At 36.2% G+C, this 24,529-nt stretch overlaps 1 pseudogene; it reads right to left on the bottom strand.

Moving 5' to 3' along the window:
- LOC148555543 (uncharacterized) overlaps positions 1-24,529 on the bottom strand; it is a 193,399-nt pseudogene that overhangs the window by 87,812 nt on the left and 81,058 nt on the right.

Genomic DNA, 24,529 nt, shown 5'->3' on the forward strand with positions numbered 1-24,529 from the left:
AACTCCCATATCCAAACTCTAAGTTTGGTGTTGGAGAGCCTCAACAATGCTCTGAACATCTGTAAGGCTCCATGAGAGCCCACTGTCAAGTTATTGACATTAAAGAAGCGCTTGTTGGGAGGCAACCCAATTTTTATTTATCTAACTATATTTTTTCTTAGTTATATGTCTTTGTAGGTTCATGATCATGAGGAGTCACAAAATAAATATAAAAATTGAAAACGGAATAAAAAACAGCAGAAGAAAAATCACACCCTGGAGGAAGCATCTGCCTGGCGTTCAACGCCAGAACAGAGCATGGTTCTGGCGCTGAACGCCCAAAATGGGCAGTATCTAGGCGCTGAACGCCCAGAATGGGCATCATCTGGGTGCTGAACGCCAGAATTGCACCCTAGAGAGGAGCTGGCGCTGAACGCCCAGAACAAGAATGGTTTTGGCGTTCAACACCAGAAATGGGCAACAAATGGGCATTGAACGACCAAAATGGGCACCAACCTGGCGCTGAACGCCCAGAGTTGTGTGCAAGGACATTTTACATGCCTAATTTGGTGCAAGGTTGTAAATCCTTGAACACCTCAGGATCTGTGGACCCCACAGGATCACCTCAGGATCTGTGGACCCCACAGGATCACCTCAGGATTTGTGGATCCCACAGGATCCCCACCTACCTCCACTCACTTCTTCTCACCCCTCACCACTCTCTTTCACAAAATCCCATAAACACTCTTCCCCAAAACCCTTCACCAATCACCTCAATCTCTCTTCCCCATCACCTCCTCACCACTCACATTCATCCACTCTTCCCCATAAACCTACCTTATAAACTCCACCTACCTTCAAAATTCAAAATCAATTTCCCACCCAAACCCACCCTAAATGGCCGAACCTCCACCCGCTCCCATCCCTATATATAACCCTCCATTCTTCCTCATTTTCACATAACACAACCCTCTCTTCTCTTCTTGGCCGAAACACAACCCTTTCTCCCTCTCCTCCATTTCTTCTTCTTCTTTATCTATTCTTTCTTCTCTTGCTCGAGGGCGAGCAAAATTCTAAGTTTGGTGTGGTAAAAGCATAAGCTTTTTGTTTTTCCATTACAATTGATGGCACCTAAGACCAGAGAATCCTCTAGAAAAGGAAAAGGGAAGACAAAAGCTTCCACCTCTGAGTCATGGGAGATGGAAAGGTTCATCTCCAAAGCCCATCAAGACCACTTCTATGACGTTGTGGCCAAGAAGAATGTGATCCCCGAGGTCCCTTTCAAACTCAAAAGAAATGAGTATCCGGAGATCCGACATGAAATTCAAAGAAGAGGTTGGGAAGTTCTAACAAATCCCATCCAACAAGTCGGCATCCTAATGGTTCAAGAGTTCTATGCCAATGCATGGATCACCAAGAACCATGATCAAAGTAAGAACCCGGATCCAAAGAACTATGTTACAATGGTTCGGGGGAAATACTTAGATTTTAGTCCGAAAAATGTGAGGTTGGCGTTCAACTTGCCAAACATGGAAGAGAACGCACGCCCCTATACAAGGAGAGTCAACTTTGATCAAAGGTTGGACCAAGTCCTTATGGACATATGTGTAGAAGGAGCTCAATGGAAAATTGACTCAAAAGGCAAACTGGTTCAACTAAGAAGACTGGACCTTAAGCCTGTAGCTAGAGGGTGGTTGGAGTTCATTCAATGCTCAATCATTCCCACTAGCAACCGGTCTGAAGTTACTATAGACCGGGCCATCATGATCCATAGCATCATGATTGGAGAAGAGGTGGAAGTTCATGAGATTATACCTCAAGAACTCTATAAGGTGGCTGACAAGTCCCCCACTATGGCAAGGTTAGCCTTTCCTCACCTCATTTTCCACCTATGCAATTCGGCTGGGATTGACATAGAGGGAGATATCCTCATTAAAGAGGACAAGCCCATCACTAAGAAAAAGATAGAGCAAGCAAGAGAGCCCATTCATGGAGCTCAAGAGGCATATGAAGCTCATCACCATGAGATCTCGGAGATGTCTCAAATGCAATTTTCTCCACAAAACTATTGGGAGCAAATCAACACCTCCCTAGGAGAATTGAGTTCCGATATGGGACAACTAAGGGTGGAACATCAAGAGCACTCCATCATCCTTCATGAAATAAGAGAAGATAAAAAAGCAATGAAGGAGGAGCAACAAAGACAAGGAAGAGACATAGAAGAGCTCAAGGACATCATTGGTTCCTCAAGAAGGAAACGCCACCATCACTAAGGTGGATTCATTCCTTGTTCTTATTTCTTCTGTTTTTCGTTTTCTATGTTATGTGCTTATCTATGTTTATGTCTTCATTACATGATCATTAGTAGTTAGTAACTATGTCTTAAAGTTATGAATGTCCTATGAATCCATCACCTCTCTTAAATGAAAAATGTTTTAATTCAAAAGAACAAGAAGTACATGAGTTTCGAATTTATCCTTGAACTTAGCTTAATTATATTGATGTGGTGACAATGCTTCTTATTTTCTGAATGTATGCTTGAACAGTGCATATGTCTTTTGAAGTTGTTGTCTAAGAATGTTAAATATGTTGGCTCTTGATAGAATGATGACTAGGAAACATGTTATTTGATAATCTGAAAAATCATAAAAATAATTCTTGAAGCAAGAAAAAGCAGCAAAGAACAAAGTTTGCAGAAAAAAAAATAAAATAGGAAAAAAAAAATATATATATATATATATATATATATATATATATATATATATATATATATATAGAAAAAAAGAAAAAAAGATAAAAGCAAGCAGAAAAAGCCAAAAGCTCTTAAAACCAAGAAGCAAGAGCAAAAAGCCAATAACCCTTAAAACCAAAAGGCAAGGGCAAATAAAAAGGATCCCAAGGCTTTGAGCATCAGTGGATAGGAGGGCCTAAAGGAATAAAATCCTGGTCTAAGCGGCTAAACCAAGCTGTCCCTAACCATGTGCTTGTGGCGTGTAGGTGTCAAGTGAAAACTTGACACTGAGCGGTTAAAGTCAAGGTCCAAAGCAAAAAAAAAAAAAAGAGTGTGCTTAAGAACCCTGGACACCTCTAATTGGGGACTTTAGCAAAGCTGAGTCACAATCTGAAAAGGTTCACCCAATTATGTGTCTGTGGCATTTATGTATCCGGTGGTAATACTGGAAAACAAAGTGCTTAGGGCCACGGCCAAGACTCATAAAATAGCTGTGTTCAAGAATCATCATACTGAACTAGGAGAATCAATAACACTATCTGAACTCTGAGTTCCTATAGATGCCAATCATTCTGAACCTCAATGGATAAAGTGAGATGCCAAAACTATTCAAGAGGCAAAAAGCTATAAGTTCCGCTCATATGATTGAAGCTATGTTTCACTGATAGTTTGGAATTTATAGCATATTCTCTTCTTTTTATCCTATTTGATTTTCAGTTGCTTGGGGACAAGCAACAATTTAAGTTTGGTGTTGTGATTAGCGGATAATTTATACGCTTTTTGACATTGTTTTTAGTATGTTTTTAGTAGGATCTAGTTACTTTTATGGATGTTTTCATTAGTTTTTATGTTAAATTCACATTTCTGAACTTTACTATGAGTTTGTGTGTTTTCCTGTGATTTCAGGTATTTTCTGGCTGAAATTGAGGGATTTGAGCAAAAATCAGATTCAGAGGTTGAAGAATGACTGCTGATGCTGTTGGATTCTAACCTCCCTGCACTCAAAATAGATTTTCTAGAGCTACAGAACTCAAAATGGCATGCTTCCAATTGTATTGGAAAGTAGACATCCAGGGCTTTCCAGCAATATATAATAGTCCATACTTTGCCCAAGTTTAGATGACGCAGACTGGCATTCAACGCCAGCTTTCTGCCCAATTCTGGCGTCCAGCGCTAGAAACAAGCTGCAAAGTGGAGTTCAACGCCCAAACTGGCACAAAAGCTGGCATTCAACTCCAGAAAGAGCCTCTGCACGTGTAACATTCAAGCTCAGCCCAAGCACACACCAAGTGGGCCCGGAAGTGGATTTATGCATCAATTACTTACTTTTGTAAACCCTAGTGGCTAGTTTATTATAAATAGGACTTTTTACTATTGTATTAGACATCTTTGGATCTTTGGATCTTTGGATCTTTGGATCTTTTGAACCATCTTTTGATCATTTTTAGATCTCTAGACCTCCATGGGAGGCTGGCCATTCGGCCATGCTTACCCTCTATTCACTTATGTATTTTCAACGGTAGAGTTTCTACACTCCATAGATTAAGGTGTAGAGCTTTGCTGTTCCTCAAAGATTAATGCAAAGTACTACTGTTTTCTATTCAATTCATCTTATTTCACTTCTAAGATATTCATCCGCACTTCAACCTGAATGTGATGAACGTGACAATCATCATCATTCCCTATGAACGCGTGCCTGACAACCACTTCCGTTCTACATTAGATTGAATGAGTATCTCTTAGATCTCTTAATCAGAATCTTCGTGGTATAAGCTAGATTGATGGCGGCATTCATGAGAGTCCGGAAAGTCTAAACCTTGTCCGTGGTATTCCGAGTAGGACTCTGGGATTGAATGACTATGATGAACTCAAAACTCGTGAGTGCTGGGCGTAGTGACAGACGCAAAAAGGATAGTAAATCCTATTCCAGTATGATCGAGAACCTCCAAGATGATTAGCCATGCAGTGACAGCGCATCGGACCATTTTCACAGAGAGGAATAGGATGCAACCAACGACAAGGGTGATGCCTCCAGACGATTAGCCGTGCTGTGACAGAGCATTTGGACCATTTTCCCGAGAGAGATCGAAAGTAGCCATTGGCACCGATGACATCCTTACATAAAGCCAGCCATAGAAAGGAGTAAGATAGATTGGATGAAGACAGCAGGAAAGCAGAGGTTCAGAGGAACGAATGCATCTCCATACGCTTATCTGAAATTCTCACCAATGAGTTACATAAGTATTTCTATCCTTATTTTATTAATTAATTTCGAAAACCCCATTACTATTTTATATCCGCCAAACTGAGATTTACAAGGTGACCATAGCTTGCTTTATACCAACAATCTCCGTGGGATTCGACCCTTACTCACGTAAGGTATTACTTGGATGACTCAGTGCACTTGCTGGTTAGTTGTGCGAGGTTGTGAACCATGGTATTGGCATCGTGTTTTTGGTGCCATTGCCAGGGAAAGAAAGAGCAATGAATTTTACATAATCAAAGTGTAATCACAATTTCATCCACCAAGTTTTTGGCGCCGTTGCCAGGGAAAGAAAGAGCAATGAATTTTACATAATCAAAGTGTAATCACAATTTCGTCCACCAATACCCCAGGTCGTCTCCCAACGAGTTGACAAAAGGGTGCTATTTTATTAGTTAGGAGTTTTCTGAGAAATTTTAAGAGTTCGAGAATAGGAAAATAAATAATTGTAATTTAAAGCAATGAAAATTAGCGAGGGAATTTATATAATCAAATAAAAGCCTTGACCGGGTGTAGATTAATTGAAAGTTCTATCCTTGTTGAATTTTCCCAAGTGGAATCGTAAGAGGTTGTTGTTTTCACTTAGTTAACCCTTACTAAATAAAGAAAAGTCAAATAATTGAGCTAACTCTTATTCACGAATCCTAATCCTCTCTCTTGGGAAGGATTAGTGTTAGTGCCTAAAGAGTTAGCCAACTACTTCCAATTTAACTAATCACTTGAGAATTCCAACTCAAGGGTGATGAGTATTTTGGTGAAAAATAAATTTCTCCCAAAACACACAAATCTAACCGGCAAGTGCACCGGGTCGCATCAAGTAATAATAACTCACGGGAGTGAGGTCGATCCCACAGGAATTGATGGATCAAGCAATTTTAGTGGGTGATTAGTTTAGTCAAGCTGACATGTAGTGAATTGTGTGAAATTGTAGCCAACAGAAAGTAAATGACAATGAATTTAAAGTTGCAGAATGTAAATTGGCAAGTAACTTAAAGAGCAAGAAATTAAAATTGCAAGAATCTTAAATTACAAGAAATATAAATTGCATTAAATGTAAAGGGAATTGGGAATTGGATTTGCGAAAATTCAACAAGGAAAAGTTAAATTGCAACAAGCAGAGAAGTAAAAGATGGATTTGATTGATTCGGAACCAAAACAGAAATGTAAATAAACATGAAAAGCAATAAACAGAGAATGTAAAATTGGAATTAAGATCTCAGAACCCAAGAGACTAGATAACCAAGTCTAGATCTCAATGCCTTCCTAGATCCAACAAGAACAATTGCAAAGGAAATGTAAATTGCAGAGAAAGTAGATGAAGAGCAATTAACATAAATTTCGATTCAATTAAGCAGTAAAGAAAGCAGCGAGAAATCTCAAGGTTGAGATTGAAACAGAACACCTTCAATTCTCCACCCAAGACTCAAAAACAAAGAAAAGAAAATTTTAAAGAGAGCTCTTGAATCCTCGTGCTCCCTTATGGAGCTAGCCTCCACAAATATGAAACAGATGCCTATTTATAGGCATTTCTACAAAATGAAAATGAAATTCAAAACAAATTACAATTAAAATGAAATTTCTATTCTAACTATCTCTTGTGCCTCTGAGTGGTGTCAATTGGGCCCTTGCTCTTGATGGAATTGGGTTGATAAAGGCCTTGGTTGATTGCTCTTGGAGTTTGAAGAGGAACCGAATTGAACCGGGTTGAGTTTGCAAAAGTTGGACCAAAAGTTTGAGCAAAAGTTAGGGGTCTAACTTTTGCTCCAACTTTTCATATCAGCCACCATGATTTGCTGATACCAACGTTGGTGCCAAAGTTAGGGGTCTAACTTTTGCTCCAACGTTGGCCTCCCTTATGCACATTTATGGCGCCAACTTTGTCCTCTTGTCATGTTGCCAATTTTATGCCCAATATAGACTATCATATATGGTTGGAAAGCTCTGAATGTCAGCTTTCTAACCCACTTGAAATCACTTCAATTGGACATCTACAACTCAAGTTATGATCATTTGAAGAGGGCATGGTTGCTGGCTTTGGTGTGCAGCGTTTGAGGTAAAGTTTGCCTCAAACGTTGGCGAAAACGCCAGTTCTGGAGGCTCAAAAGTATTGTCCACCCCATACTATTATACATTGTTGGAAAGCCCTGAATGTCTACTTTCCAATGCCTTTGGAAGCACATCAATTGGGGCTCTACAGCTCGAGTTATACTCCATCGAAGGTGCAGAGGTCAAGTGGCCTCACTGCAGGTTGCCACCATGTTCATTTATGCACATTGCGGGGCAGTTTTCTCCCTCAATTTTAGTGTCCACCATGCAGTGCCATATATGCTTGGAAAGCTCTTGATTCCTACTTTCCAATGCTTCTTGAATCACCTCATTTGGAGCTCTGTAGCTCAAGTTATTCTTGTTGGAAGTATACCCCTTCAAGCTGTTGTAGTGTGTGGCGCCAACGTTAGCCCAAAAGTTAGGGGTCTAACGTTGGCGCAAACTTTTGCTCCTCCCTTTGTATTTTTCATGTGCCAACGTTAGCCTCAAAGTTAGGGGCTAACGTTGGCGCAAACTTTTGGTGCCCAGGGGTGATTCTCATGTGCCAACGTTAGCCCAAAAGTTAGGGGTCTAACATTGGGGCTAACTTTTCACCCAAAAGTTTGTGCAAAAGTTTGAGGCTAACTTTAGGTCCAGCTTTTTGCTTTCTGGTTCAATTTCACTTATTCCATTGTCCTCCCTTTACTCCTAGCCATTCCTTCTTGCTTCAACCTTTCTCCAAGCTTTCTTCACCTATCATTAATCAACCAAACACATCAAAGCTATGCCTAAAATCATGAGATATTCATTTTATCATACTATGTGACAATTATAGCATAAAACCTCATGAAATAGCATGAATTCATACATGATTGATTAAATCAAAGGAAACATGAAAATCTACCCAATTGGCTTGCTTATGGCTCAAGAAAGTGCATAAAACCTATTGAAAACAAATGAAAAAGCATAGAAAAACATGACATGGTGACATGTCATCAAAGGGTCTCCTTTTAATCAACCCCCAAGTCAAGTTGGGAGTCTACTCCATTGACATGAGTGTAACATTCAAAAACATATAAGAAGAAGACATGATAAATTAAATAAAATAGGAACGGAAAATTGATTAAAGGTAAAAGTAATTTTTTGCATTAATAAATCCCAAAATGCAACATCCTTATCTGAACAGGGTTAATAAGTAATCAAAAGAGTAAAGGAATAAGAAAGCAAACTAGAATAATAGCAACTTCAACGGATGTAATGACTCTTCTCAATATCCAAAGCAAAGGCATCAAAAGCATAAAAACTAGAAATCTATGAATGTGAAGGAAACCTATAGGAAGTGTAATTTTTCTCTAAGATTCAAAACTAAAACTAAAACTATACGAATGGGAATGTGTGTCAAGTCTCTGCTTGTCCCCTGGCTCTAGTCTGTGTTTCTGGGCCAAAAACTAGGTCCAAACTCAGCCCAAAATCGCCCCTAGCATTTTTTGCGATTTCTGCACATGGCGCATGTCACGCGTACGCGTCAGTCACGCGTACGCGTCGGTGGTTATCTTCGCGTGTCATGCGTACGCATCTGGTACGCGCACGCGTCGCTGTACAATCTTGCTTGTCACGCACACGCGTGAGCCATGCGTGCGCATCGATGCTCACTGGTTGTCTCCTTTATTTCTTGTTCTCCTTCCATTTTTGCAAGCTTCATTTCCATCCTCCAAGCCATTCCTGCCCTATAAAGCCTGAAAACACTGAACACACAGATCATGGCATCGAATGGCACAAAGGGGAATTAAAATACACAATTTAAAGGCTTAGGAAGCAAGTTTTCAACCATAGAATAAAATTGGGAAGAAATTGTAAAATCATGCAATTAGTATGAATAAGTGTTTAAAGACTTGATAAAAACCACTCAATTGAGCACAAGATAAACAATAAAATAGTGGTTTATCAGTGGGCGGAGTATTATATTGGTGATGATTCAAAGAACTTAAGAGGTGACGATAGATGATAATAGTTTGAGGAATTGGAAACCGGTGATGATTATGATGAGTTGAGAACATGAAAAGGAATAATAAAATTATTGGATTATATGGGAGTGTGCGGAGCCTAATTCTCCGGCGTGGCAGTTTTTCTGTTGCATGAGTGTGCGGAGCCTATATCTTCGACGTGGCAATTTACCTGCTGTAAGAGTGTTCCCAACACTATGTCTTTGGAATTATTATGATGAGATAGTTATTGTTGTTTCCTTCCTTGCTGCATGAGTGTGCGGAGCCTATATCTCCAGCATGGCAGAATATTTTCTGTTGCATGAGTGTCCAGAGCCTATATCTCTAGTAATGGGAGGAAGGCTACATCCGAAAGGATGTGTCGGGTTGGCATTTACGGACCGACAAGTGATATCACAAGCCAATAGGAAAGGCATTCATCATATGTATCTCCTATCTGTTTGATTGCTTTGCTTAATCTCTATTATGTCTAAATAAATCACATGTTTACTTACTAATTGTTCTATTTGCTATACATGTATCTTACTTGTGCTTTACTTATCTGTATTTCTTGTGTTTTCTGCTGGGATTGAGCAGGTTCGGTAGGCGGTGGTGATGGGATCGCACGGAGGTTAGGTGGGCAAAGGTTGTGGGATACAGCGGCGTGTTTAGTATTAGTTAGAAATCCCCTAAGTTTAGATAATCCTGTTTATTATTTATGGTTTAAGTTATTTATTATTGCTAAGCCGGATATCTCTTTGGTATGAAGCTCTAGGATTGCCTCTGGCGTCCTAGGGTCTTACATCTTACGTTACTGGGCACTGTTACCATACTGAGAACCTCCAGTTCTCATTCCATATTTTGTTGTTGTTTTTCAGATGTAGATCGCAACCCATCTCGGTGAGTTGTTTGATGGTAGCAAAGCGGAGGACCTTATTCTATTTTGTTGTCATTTTGTTTATTTTGTATTTATATTTGTCTTTGAGGCTTACTTTGAGAGAGATATTTTGTATATGCTATTTTAACCTTCAAAACTCTGTATGTGTATATTGACTAGTCAGTTTAAACTCCCCGGGCTGAGGCTAGTTCCTTATGACTATTATACTCTCTTATATACTTATATCTTATTATCTTGTATCCTTATCTTGTGCCTTAAGTTGGTAGCTTCATATGAACGTTTTGCGCTTTTGTAACTCTGTTTTTGAGCTTATTCCTTCATCGGGCTTCTAGAATTATTATTCCTTCTATATTTATATGTTTATGTATAAGCCTTAGGATTGTCGTTACCTCTGATTAACCTTTCTTTACGGCATGAGGTAAGGCTTAGGCTAATCGGGGTGTTACATTAGAAGTCGCGTCTCGAGGTTATTCGGCTACTCTATTTCTCTAGACAGAATAGTTCTCTACCTCACAGCTTCTATTTCGCACCGCACTTTTTCCCCTATATTTTATGCCATATGAATATCTTGGTATTCGAAACTATATATATATGCTGAAACTTTTTGCTTTTTCCCAAAATGCATTCAAAAGTGAATATGATATATATATGTTTTATTTTGTATCAATTTTCGAGGATAAAAATTTTTGTGGAGTAGGATATAAGACCCTGGATTTTCAAAAATTAAATAATAAATTATATATGATTTATTCTATTTATTTGAGAATATATTTTCAGAGATTTTATATTAATTGAGTACTTTTTGATTATTGATTTAAAACTTTAGTGATTAAAAAATAATGAGAATTTTATATAATTTAATTTGAATAATTAAATTTTGAACTTTATTTTATAATTTTAAAAAAATTAATTTAATTATGTCTAATTCTTGAACTAGAGTATTTATTTAAAAATAATTTATAAATTTATTAATAAATAGTATTTTCTTTAAAGATAATTTTATTGGATTAAAAAAATTAGTTTTCAATTACAACTATATACCCTAATTATATTATTCCTTGTCCCCAAAAAGAAACCCTAATTTACTAAACACTTCCCAAAAACCCTAACCCTAACATTTTCTTCTCTTCAGCCGCCACACCTCCTCCCCTTTTTCCAAAAATGCAAATACACACACACCCATGGGAGGAGTGAGCATGAAAGAGCTGAGAGAAGTGGGAGACCTCGCCGCTGCTGCCGGACGGTCGCACGTGAAGGGCCTAGTCCACTACTGCCATCGCATGCGCTACCATCATCGTCATAGTCGCAGGCTTAGGAAGTTGTTACCATCGCAGAAGCTTCTGCCGACGCTGACCTGATGAGCTCGAAGGGAGGAGAGTGAGAAAGGTAGACCACGACGTGACAAAGAAGAAGACTACTTTGTCCTCGACGCCACCGCTATCGTCACCAAGGTCCGCTGCTACCCAGCCGCCGTCGCCGAAGCCCGTTACACCGTCGCGACGGCGGTGTGGACTTCACAGAGAGAGAGAGAGAGAGAGAGAGAGAGAGAGAGAGATAGCTTGGGGAGAGAGGACGTGATGAGGAGAAGGAGCTGGGTCCATTTCTACCATCGCTGCTAGGGCTAGTCACTGTTGCCGAGCTCTATGCCGCCGCTCTGGTTGCCAGAGTCAACCGTTGGAGTTGCAGCTACTTAGTACTAGGTTCCTTCTTGGTATAGTAAGTCGTTTTTCTTCAAAAACTAGTTTGGTAGCTATTTAATGATAATTTTTTGCTTGAATTGGACGGATTTCATCACATAAACTCAAACTTAATCACCAAAATAGCAGAGTTTTGTGATTTTTCCCTAAATTGGACATAAATATGAAAATATGTATTTTTGTGCCTAAATTGATAATTTTAATTTCACTTTTATTCCATTCGATGTCGTGATATGTTCGTTGAGTGATTTAGGTCCTAGAGGCAAGAATGGCAAGGAAAAAGGTGAAAGGAAGCATGCAAAAAGGGAGAACACATGAAGAAAACATAGGAGAAGCACACACTGAAATGTGTGTACGCACACATCTGTGCATAAACACAAGTCCCACCGCGTGACTTCATTAACGCAGCACATGGCTCACAATTTTGGGGGCTTCTTGGCCTAAATTTGGACTTCTTGAAGCTTAATTTCAAGCCTATATCAAGGGGTAAACATCACATATGAAAGAGGACACATTTTTACACACATTACATAGATAATTAGGACTAGGAGTAGTGTAGAGTAGTTTTCTTTCAATTCTCTCTTAGGGTTTATTTAGGTTCCATTGTAGAATTTTATAGATTCAGTTTTGATCTTGGATTTGGCTTGCCCTTTTGTAAGTACTCTTTAATTTCTCTTTAATTACATCACATTTACGCTTATTTTCTTATAGTTGAAATTACATTGTTAATATATGCAATTTTGATTTCTTGAAGTTTTGGTTGATGAATTTAATGTTTTATGGTTTATATATGCTTGATTGAGTTTCTATTGTTGATATTGTAATAGTTTGGTTATAGTTCGCATTTTCCTTTGCAATTTCTTATGTTTTGCCTTATTGCCCACCAAGTATTTGTCAAACTGCCACTTGAAGATTTTGAGTAGATTTTCACAACTTGGCTTGGAAAATCAATTCCTAAGATACTAGAGTCATAATGTCCAATATTTAGTGGTAATTCTTGGGTTGTTAGTTGATTCTTGTTTCCGTTGACGCTAGCATTTTACTAAGTTAATTAGTAAGTTAGCTAGGACTTATGGATTAAGGTCAATTATGCTTGCTTGACTTACTCCTCGATGTTAGGGGTTGACGAAATGAGATTAACTCATCATAATTACCATAGTTGTGGTTATGACGATGATAGAATTCCTTAATTCTCATTCCTAAGTCAAGGCTCTTTTATGCATTTTTCGCATTTTCACTAAGTTTTGATCTTGTTTCCCTTTTAATTGCATTAATTTTCTTTTTGATCATTTGTTAGATCTTTTATTCCTTAGCTCTTTTAATTTCCCATCTCATACTACAAAACCCCCGTATTTCACAACCGATAATGTGTACACAAAGATTGCATGGTCCGAGGGAGAATGACCTGGGACTTCAAACTCCCAGTTAATTTTGTGTTGATTGTGACATCTTTGAATTAAACTTTGATCATGTGAGTTAATTTTCAGTTTGGTCTATACTTGCAACAAAACACTTATTTTCTATTAAGAAATTCCGAACCGGTGTAATTCCCATGCATCACTATTCTGTTAAATGTTACATCGTCTATTACCGTGTACATGATATCATCAAACACGTTCTTTTCAATGTGTATCACGTTGAGACAATGTCAAACCAAATTGTCTTTCCAATAAGGCAAATCCTAAAATATACTATGCTTGGTCTAATTATGCTCCTTACCATATCCTGGAGGTCTCACACCTACCCCGTTATCGACGATCCTTGGGTTTCTACTAACACGATGCAAAACTTGCAATCCACTCAATCTCATAGGTGCCTCTTCTTGTTAAGTTCTATTCTTCCTAAACGAGTCTTTATTGCACCAAAAAGGATGATCAATATCGAAGAACCTTCAATGACAATCAAACCACGAATTCTCACCCGCATTCATCAGCCAAAATACCTTTGTATCTTCCATACCAATTGGACACAACATTCTACCCCGAGTGGACCAACTTGATAACATCCCATTTATAGAAAAGTCGTTAGTGGTCCACATCAACAAAACATGCAGTTGGAAGTTTGTCTTGCTTAAAATACCATACATTTTTACACCATTAACCCATAACTCCATCAACTCATCCAGCAAGGGTTGCAAAAAGACATCTATTTTGGCCTTTGAATTGCTTGGACCAGGTATGATACAAGTTAGGAACATGTATGGGTCCTTCATGCAAATTTTGAGAGGTAAGTTATAAGGAGTTATGATGAGAGAACTTTTGCGTGGTCTAGAAATTTGCGAATAAATCCTCGTTGCAAGTATAGTTTCTAAACCTTCAAAAGTCCCTTCATACAAATGTTTTGATTGTCACAAGTAACAATCCCCTTTTAAAATTGATAACCGAGTATTTAAACCTCGGGTCGTCTTCTCAAGGAATTGCAGGGAGGTATGTTCTTATTATTAGTTATGGAGTCTTGTAAGGTAGGGGTTTTAGAAAGTAGGGAAGCAATATATTGAATGATAAGAAAAATAAAATAATAATAATAAAATAAACTCTTGGCAAGGTATTAGAACTGGAGGTCCTATCCTTATCAATTGTGATGAAATTTGGATTTAATCTCACTTTATTAACCTCTAACTATGAAGGTAGATCAAGTGGATTAATTAGCTTAATCCTCAAGTCCCAGTCAATTCCTATGGAAAGACTAGAGTTATTGGAGCAACTCCCAATTTCAATCACTACTTTATTGACAGCTCAAGCGTTACCAATTACTTAACCAAAGCCAAAAGGAAGAACATATCTAAATTAAAAAGAATCAATATAAATAAAGCAAAGCAAAATTAAATCTGAAAATACCTCGAATTGCATTAACAAAAGAAATTAAATCTGGCATAGAAGTTCATAAATTAAATTGAGAAAATAAATAAAAATAAAGAACCTGGGATTGAAAGTCACTCCTAAAACTAAGAGAAATCCTAAATCCTAATCCTAAGAGAGAGGAGAGAACCTCTCTCTCTAAAAACTACATCTACTCCTAAAATTGTGAATGTGAAAGCTTGATTCTGAATGGATGCATTCCCCCACTTTATAACCTCTAATATGTGTTTTCTGGGCCGCAAACTGGGTTAAAAACAGCCCAGAATTCGCTGGTTGCGAATTCAAACACGCTGATTTTCGTCACTGCGATGCGGGCGCATGGAGCACGCGGTCGCGTCACCTAGCGTCAGGGAAACTATGGCATATTATATATCAAATCGAAGCCCCGGACGTTAGCTTTCCAACGCAACTGAAATCGCGTCGTTTGGACCTCTGTAGCTAAAGTTATAGCCGTTTGAGTGCAGAGAGGTCAGGCTGGACAGCTTAGCAATTTCTCCAACTTCTTGTATTCCTTCCACTTTTACATGCTTCCTTTCCATCCTCTAAGCCATTCCTGCCCTGTAATCTTTGAAATCACTTAATATACATATCAAGGCATCTAATGGTAATAAGAGAGGATTAATATTAGCAAAGATAAGTCCAAAGAAACATGTTTTCAATTAAAGCACATAATTAGGAAGGCAAATGTAAAACCATGCAAATAGTATGGATAAGTGGGTAAAGAGTAGATAAAAACCACTCAATTAAGCACAAGATAAACCATAAAATAGTGGTTCATCAAGTTATCACTACAGGCCAAAAAGAGTATGTGTTATCGACATTAGAATTTGGTGCAAACCCGTCAGGCGCACAAAGCTAATTTAACGTTTCTGGGCTCACTCGCAAATGTAAGGTGGACCCTATTAAAGTACTTCCAAGCATCTCTATGTAACGGGTGTGTCATAAAACCATTATCGCTCTTGTTGTTACTATGCCATGTCATGTGAGAGGCCAAACTCATCAATGCATACAACGGCTTTAGCCTAGGGATTACGGGCAAGTAGTGCATTCGTTTGTTTGGAATTCTCTTTAACCGCCATTTATTAATTTATTCTCTCTCGGCTTGACATCTTGACGCATCACAAAATCTACAAGCAGCTAGATCTATGCCCCCTTGTAATACAACATACAACCATTCAAACAACAATTGATTTTCACAGAATTTAGACCCAATTTCGAAACTAACTTCTTTGCTTTATAGTGGCTCCGAGGGATGCCACTATTCTCGACAGGTACTAAGTCATTGCAAAGGGTAGCCCACTTATCAAAAGAGTCTTGGGTGTAATTTGACTCAGACTTAATACTTATCATTCTAACACATGCAGATAATTTCGAATGAACAGACACCTCGTACAAGGATTTCATGGCAGATTCTAATAGATAATAAAAGCTCTTTGTCTCTCGATTAGGCTCTTGTTTATCATCTTCTATATCAGTAACACCTATTACATCAAACACCATCTCATTGTATCTCTCTTGGTTACCGTCCAATTCATTTCTCCCATGCTTGGTTCTCTAACCACCCGAACCTTCGTCGATCAATGACCCCATCCATATTGAAATTTGAGGCAGACTGGTCAATTCCCTTCTCATCCACTTCGTTCACATCTAATACCCATCCTTGAACCCATTACGATAGAGGTGAAGTGTTATATCTAAAGGTCCTAACCACTTAGTCAATTGACACTTATAGCATAGACACTTAGTTATCCCTTGAGATCTAAACGGTTCTATGTTAAAGACATACGCAACAAATGCGTCAACCTCTTCAATGAATTCAGATTTTAACCCCCTCCCCCTCCAGCCCACTATTGTCCCTATCATACATCCACAGACGATAACGTGGAATCATCTTACAAAAAATACCCTAGAATTCATCCAACAACACAACTTATTAAAAATTTTAGAAAGTTCGACAGGGTGTGTCTCCTATAATTAGAATCTCCAACCAAATCTGGTTATCGTTTTTTTCACAAACCAAACATGTTTTAAATAATTTAAATAAAATTTTGATAGAACTTTTTTCTTAATTCAAAGATATCCACCAAATAAATTTAATAGTTTTCACAGAGAAAACAGCTACAAGCATAAATTAGAACAAACCCGAATTCAATAATACATCAAATCCTAACCGTTCTAGCATGCAACCCCTTATAACTCCACAATTACTAGCAAACAAAGGTTTTGAGAAGGCACATCTACGCGACCTTGTCCCACTTCCATCCTAAAACGCTATCTTAGGAAAAGTAAGTCTAGTATAAAACTTACACTTGAATATATTTAGAGATAGAAAACCTACCCAGAACACAGATGCACAGAATACGAAAGAAGAAAACTCCAATTGATCTCAGAAAAATAGCACCGTCCTAATAAAAAAGAAACCTTATTAAATTCACAAGGTGAAACTAATTCAACAAACTAAACAAAGTTTTCCAACAGCTCGAGCACTCTTAATCTCACTCTACTTCACCTACCTTAATTTAATTTCTATTTACATTAAATTAACATAAGAAATCCTACTCACAAACTTCATTACACTTATTTAATCAATAATTTGATATTAAAATACATAACAAAATTCTAAACTCAAAAAAATTGAAAAACCTAAAAAAACTAAACCAAACCCTAATCAAACTCCATTATACTAATTTAATCAATAATTTGATGAAACACCTAACAAAACCCTAAACTTCCAAAATAATCTAAAAAAATAAAAAATAAAACTATACTAAATCTTAATCACAAACTTCATTACACTAGCTTAATCAATAATTTCATAAACTACTTAACAAAACCACAAACTCACATACACAACAATACATTCAATCTACATTCCACCACTGATGCATGTGCATCATGATGTGTTTTTCTATGCTTTTTCATATAAAAAAAAATCAATTCATAATGCTTAATTATGGGAATGTTTTGATGATTAAATTAAATATTAATTTGATTGCTTGAGTTAATGAATTTTGTAGAAAATGATAGAAAAAGAAGCAATAAAAGCACTAATAGAGGAAGCACACTCCCAAGGTGACAAAAGAGTTGGAAACAAACTCAAAGAGAAGCAAAAAGGATTTGTAACCCTGACCTCTTCACACTCCAAAAAATATAACTCGAGATAAAAAGCTCCAAATGAGGTGATCTTAGTGCCATTGAAAAGTAGACTTCCAGATCTTTCCAACCATATATAATACTTTATGGTGGACACTGTATTTGAGGGTACAAATTGCTATTCTTTTAGCGTCACAACTCTAGCGTAAAACAAATTCCTGCATTTCGCCAGACTGACCTCTTCACCTTCCAAAGATCATAACTTGGGTTAGAGAAGTTCAAATAACGTGCTTCTAGCGGCGTTAGAAAGCTGAGATCCAGGAATTTCCAGTGATATATAATATTTTATAGTGGGAATTCATTTTAAGGATGCAACAGATCAATCTTTCAACATACAAGGCTTCCCAAGCCTTCGAAAGCCCAAAGTGCCACTTCAATGACACTCCACATTGGGCCACTTCCAAATACCCCAATTCCTTCATTTATTTTTTAATGTTTCAAGTCTCGATGAAGAGAATTAAAATTTCACAAGCCCGAGACAAGCCACAATTAACAATCAATCAAAGCCACAAGAATCATCTAGAAGTAGTTAGGAAATTTGCGTTTGATTGTAATTTAGGTAGCTTATAAATAGTACCTTAGATTCATCATTTTACACACACCATGGAGGAGTGGAGGTGACTCCACTCTCCTTTCACTTTCATTCTCTTCTATTCTTCCATTTTCTTTCATACAAAATTTTGTAAATATTTTGCTCTGAGTCTCTAATTTTCATCATTAGGAAAGAGAACTCTATTGCAATTTAATGGATTAATTTGTTTTTATTCTTCTTCTTCTCTTAATCTTTCATTTGAAGTGCTAGAAAGAATCTTCGTTCTTCATTTCAAGGATTTAATTGTCTTGGGAAAGAAATTGAATTCACATGGATTCTATGTGTGTAACAACCCCGTTTTTCGAGTACGCGAGATCTTTTCTAAAGGCACGGATTTCTCTGGAAGATCCGTAAAGGGAACACCTCTAGTGTATCATCAAGCCTCTCAATCCTCATTGTCATTATGTTATCTTTAAGCTAGATCCTCTTTTGAGATAAGCTCAACAATGCAATCACGAAGAACCTAGTTTTTGAACCGTATCGGTTAGGAGTTTTGCTTCTAGTTTCGGTAAACAGTCTCAGTTTGACGAACCGGACTCGATTCATGAGAGAAGAAAGATAATTGTATAATATTATCATTATATTAGTATTATAAGATGATTGAATGATATTATAAGGTTACCTGGTCTGTTTTAGTTAAAAACAGGAAATCGGTTTAACCGGGTTCATAGTTTACTAGTGCAGGTTAGCACCAGCACTCTTTGATGAGTTTAGAAATTCTAATGTCTCATCATACATTTTCTATTCTCATATTAAATATTTTACTAGTGTCATTTATGCTAGTAGTCATAAAAGAATTTTTAGAGATGTTTTTACGAGTGTTCCGATAGATCTAGTTTTACTAGTTATACCTGAGATATTTTAATATTATTTTAATCCACCTCCAAGCCAACGAATCACAACTCACCTTACACCCCCAAGACCTCCAAGGCTGTCTCATTTCTTAATTTTGGCCAAAAATTACAAGAGAGAAAAGAGAGAAACTTTCATGACACTTAAATCTTCAAAGCTTGATTTATTCTGAACTAAAACTCAAATCCAAACTCTGATTACACCAAAATGATCCCCTCTTCTTGCTCTACATAACCATGTAACTTATAAAGGCTGGAAATAAGGTGAGATGGCTGTTCCTTTCCTCTTTGAATTCGGTTTTCAAGGAAACATGCATGAACATGTGTTTTCTTGATGTTCTTCCTTAGATCTCTTGCTTAGCTTGACTTGTGAGCCAAGAATCTTCAATTACCAGCACGTTTAAGGTGAGGAATTCCTTCCTAACATGTTGATTAAGGTTTGGTCAGTTGAGATTTTATAGATTCAAAGTTGTTCTTGATGTATTTTAGGAGAAAAAAGTGCTTTAAGAACACTTCAAAGAGTAACCGGATTTGGAGCAGCAAATCAAGGTAGGGTTTGGTAAAATTAATCTTGATTATTTGTGTTTGAGTTGTGTGATTATGATATGGTTTGGTTATGCTTGAAATTGATTGTTTATATGAGTGATTCTTGTTGAAAATTTGGTGAAAATTTGATGAAATTCAAGCTATGAATTTATGTTCTTGTGGCTGCTGGAAAAATGAACCCTAAGCCTTAAATTGTGGTTGAATTTGTGTTGAAATCAAGTTGAAAATATAGGGCTTTGGTGGCTGCAATTTTATTTTGAATTAGGGTAAAAATCGGTTGCTGAAAAGATTGAAAAACAGGTAAAAACAGAGAAAGAATCTGAAAAATTTACGAAGAACACGAAGAACACTTTGAGTATGATGAAGAACATTGAAGAAAACCTTTTAGATCTTAAAAAGGGCAAGGTTGTAATTATTTTGGTGTTTGAGGAGTTATTTTGTAATTTCTAAAAGTTAGGGTGGTTAAAGTAGAAATATTAAAAGTTACGGGTGGTAAAAAGTGAATTTTAAAGTTAAAAGTAAAAGGTAAGTTAATTTTCAAAAATTTAATGATAAAATAATAAATAATAATAAATATTAAATAATAATATTTAATTAAAAATAATATTTTAATAAAAATAATAAAATAATACAGAAAAGACATTTTTTCGTAAAAGCTTTAGAAAGACAACTTTAAGCGCAGAATCTCATAATTACCTTCATAAAACACTTAGGGAGTGGTAGCAACATATTAGTGAGGCAAATTCGATGATCAAATAATACGTGGGTTTCCCCAAATTCGATGATCAAACAATACGTGGGTTTTCCCCGAATTCGATCATTAACAGTACATGGGTTTTTCCAATATCAATAATCAACAATCCGTGCACTGAAAAAGTGGGACAGAACCCTTATCCTTGCGAGGCAAACATTTAATCATTCAGTTCTCTTTTACCATTCCTAATATCTTTCTCAGTCTCTAATCATCAGTTCCCTGTTATTCGTCTTCTTGTTTTCAGTTCTCTATTTGTGTTTCCTCATACTTCGTTTACTCTTTCTGTTTTCTCTTACTGTATCTTAGTTAATATTTTATTACTTCGCTTACCTCATCCTAGGTCTTTTATGAAGAGGACCTTTAGGTTTTAGGTTTTAAATTGTCTTTCTATATCTTTTATTAAAATTACCATTTTGCCTTTATTCTTTTCTTATGATTATCATTACGTCCTATCTTTTGTCTTATTTTCATCTATGTCCTAGAACTTTTATCTAATTGCATATTAGTCTTTGAATTTTATTTAGTTACATTTTAGTCCCTAAGTTTTTAGATAATTACACTTTGGTCCTTCTACTTTTATATAATTATCCTTTTATCCATACACTTTTACTTAATTACCATTCTACCCCTATATTTTTATCTAATTATTTTTTTATCCCTATATTTTTACCTAATTATTTTTTACCCCTAAAAAACTAAATTAACCTTTTACCCTTATATTTTTTTAATGATCGAAATACCCTTATACCTCTAAATTACTATTTTAATCTTAAGTTTTTATTGAAAGACTATTGTATCCTCATTAACATATTTCCTTTTTACCCTTCCTCCTTGAAAACTGAAAGTTCTTTCTCTTTTCTTCATAAATATCTTTTTGATTCTTCAAATCTTTTTAAGCTTTTCTCTAATCTCTTTTAAGAATTCTTAAATCCATAATTTAATCTTCAAATTCATATCAAAACAACAATAACCAAGCTTATAAACAAGTCTTTTAGAAGCACCAAACAAATCATCCATGGTACTTCTAAAGAACTTTTAATTTCTAAGCTTGTAAACAACATAATAACATCACTAAACAATCATTTAATCACTCAATTTCAATCATCAATAATTAATTCATCAAACGCACATCAAATATACACTTTTTACACAATTAATTCAACCAAATCCTTACCTCTTTTCTAAGCTCAAACGGGTTCTCTCTTGGAACTTTCAACCTCACTTTCTTTCCTAGTTTTCAATCAAGAACAACTTTCAATTCAAGGAAACCAAGAAGTCCAAACCTTTATCAATAATTGAAGAAGGATTTTCTCACTTTTTTCAAGCTAAAATTGATGGTTTCTTACTCCTCAAGATTTCTAGATATGATTTTCTAAGCAAGAACATCAAGTTTTTTCCATGGTTACCTGATAGCCAAAACTTCAAGGATCAAAAACAAGGATCATACATAAAATTAGCTTGGTAAAATTGATACGAGGATGAAGATGAGAACAAAGAGAATACTTTAATTAGTTTATTTTTTATGGAGGTTTTGGTGGAGAAGGTGGCCAAACTTGAAGCTTCAGAGAATGGAGGTGAAAGCTTGGTTTTCTCTCTTTTTCTTTCATGGAATCACGTTAGAGATGATGAAGAAATGAAGGTGGTGGTGGCTGGAAGGTAGGAGCCGTGAAATATACTAGGTGAGTTGATAAACCATAATTTGATGGTATTGAAATGAGTAAATTTTATTAACTTATCCCAATATTCACTGAAATAGTATGGTTTTGTGAATTCCTCCTAAATTGTGCTTAAGATTAAAAACATGCTTCTTAGGCTCTTAATTAGCTAAATTTAATTCACTTTAATCTCATTCGATGTCTTGATGTATTTGTTGAGTGATTTCAGGCTTACAAGGCAAGGATAGATTGAAGAATTGAAGAAAAAGTATGCAAAAGTGGAGAATTCATGAAGAAATGGAGTTTGGAGTATCTCAGGGTCATGCATATGCACGCTTCATGCGTATGCATGAATGTCAAGTTGTGTGTATGCATGCCTCATGCATACAAACATTTTGGAAATTCGCAAATTCATGCATACACATGCCCATGCATACGCACGACTGCAAGCACGTGACTTCACTTAAGTGAACACATGGGTCACACTTTCAAGGCTTTCTTAGGCCCAATCCAACTCATTTCTGAAGTATTTCAAGCCAAACTCAAGAAGGATCATGGGAGAGCAATTAGGATAAGTTTTGTTATATTTTTAGGTTAGATTTCTAGAGAGAGAAGCTCTCTCTTCTCTTTAGAATTTAGGGTTTTTGATTTATTTCTCTCCATAGGTTTAGGTTTTGAACTTGCTTTGATTTAGTTTCAATTATAATTTATTATTTTAGCATCTTAATTCTCTTATTGTTACTTGTTTATTTCTCTAGTTTGTCGCTTTTATGTTCATGAACTATTATTAATTTTGATTTTATTTAATGCAATTTCATGTTTTTATATATATTGTTGCTTAATTGAGTTGTTATTATTATTTTTTTGTAATTGGAAGTGATAGATTTTATTATTCATGCAATTTACCATATTTTTTCCTTTTATGCATGCCAAGTGTTTGATAAATTGCCTCTTTTAGTTTTAGTGTAGTTTTTCACACTCTTGACTTGGGATTGAGGATTTAGGTAACCTTGAGTCATTGATGTCAAATATTGATTGGTAATTTAAGGTGGTTAGTTGATTTAGTTTCCACTAACGCTAGTCTTTCACTAAGTTAATTAGTGAGTTGGCTAGGATTTGTAGATTAAGATCACTTATGCCGATTTTACTTTCCTCAATATATAGAGGTTGACTAAGTGGGACTAACTCTTCATAATTGCCATGTTTGTGGTCAATGACTAGGATAGAAAATATTGACTCTCAACCCTTGTCAAGAGGTCTTTTAGCATTTTGATTTCTTTAATTGTCTTAGTTTAATTGCTTTTGATATTTAGTTATTATTTGCTTTTTTAATCTCTTGCTATTTATATTTCTTGTTTATTTCAACCAAAATTTCCGATTTCTTCATAGTCAATAATTAAGCACTTGATTGTAATTTCAAGGGAGAACGACTCGAGATTAACACTCCCGGTTATTTTGGTTTGTATTGTGACAACCTTTTAAACTTTGATTGAGAGTTATTTAGACTATGCTTGTAATGAAATTTCATTGAGAAATTCTAGACCGACATTAATCCTCACATCATGAGTCATAAGCTAGACCAAATGATAAAATATCATTTGGGAGATAATTACCAAAGCTAGATATGTATTAGATCACATGATCAACTTTACTAGAGTAAACATATAAGCTACTAGTATATATGATAGTAGTAACATGATTATCACGACTATAAAAGATCTATGAAGATGTCTTAGCATAGCTAAGCTCATCGGAGAGGTGCCGGCATTAGCTAGTACCAGTAGATTTTGGGCCCGATTATAATATTATTATCATAAAATATTATTATCTTAAAATATTATTATTTATTTTTTTGTATATTTAGAATTGACTCGTTAAATAGAGTCTAACCGTTTCAATCAGATTTTGTGAATTTCTAACGTATGAAGCTCGAAAAGCCAGTTACTGAAAATCTGGGTTGTTACAGAATTAGTGGACCAAGTTGCTACAAGCATACCTACCATCTCTTCTGTTGTACTATTATCAAAATTACATCCTCATCTCACATGTATTCCAAAGCTGCCTGCTGAATTTTCTCCAGAGATGTCAGATCCTTGGAAGTCAAATATCGTTGAAAGTAACCTTCTTGTAACCCAGCAATTAAGCACAAGCTAATAAATTTGGGAACCAAGGTGTTCACTTCTAACAAAGCCTTATTATAACTATCTAGGTACTCTCAATGGTTTTGCCTAACCTTTGCTCGATTCTAAGAAGGAAAACAGGATGTTTCACCTGAGTCCTCCTGGTAATAAAATATGCCAAAAATTTGATTGAAATATATAAGAAAATCGATATATAGATCCTGAGGGTAGTGAATTATACCATTTTATCACCGACTTCGACAGTGTAACTGGGAAGGCTTTGCAACGGATTGCATCCTCAACACCTTAGAGGTTCATTTGAGCCTCAAAGGCCATCGGATATTCTTGTGGATCCGTTGTACCTTCATATTTCATATTTTTTGGGCTTGTCAAAATTCTTCGACAAGCACACATGCAGTATTCTA

Source organism: Arachis ipaensis, chromosome B6, assembly GCF_059453495.1.
Source record: "Arachis ipaensis isolate K30076 ecotype BB chromosome B6, ASM5945349v1, whole genome shotgun sequence".
Lineage (NCBI taxonomy): Eukaryota > Viridiplantae > Streptophyta > Magnoliopsida > Fabales > Fabaceae > Arachis > Arachis ipaensis.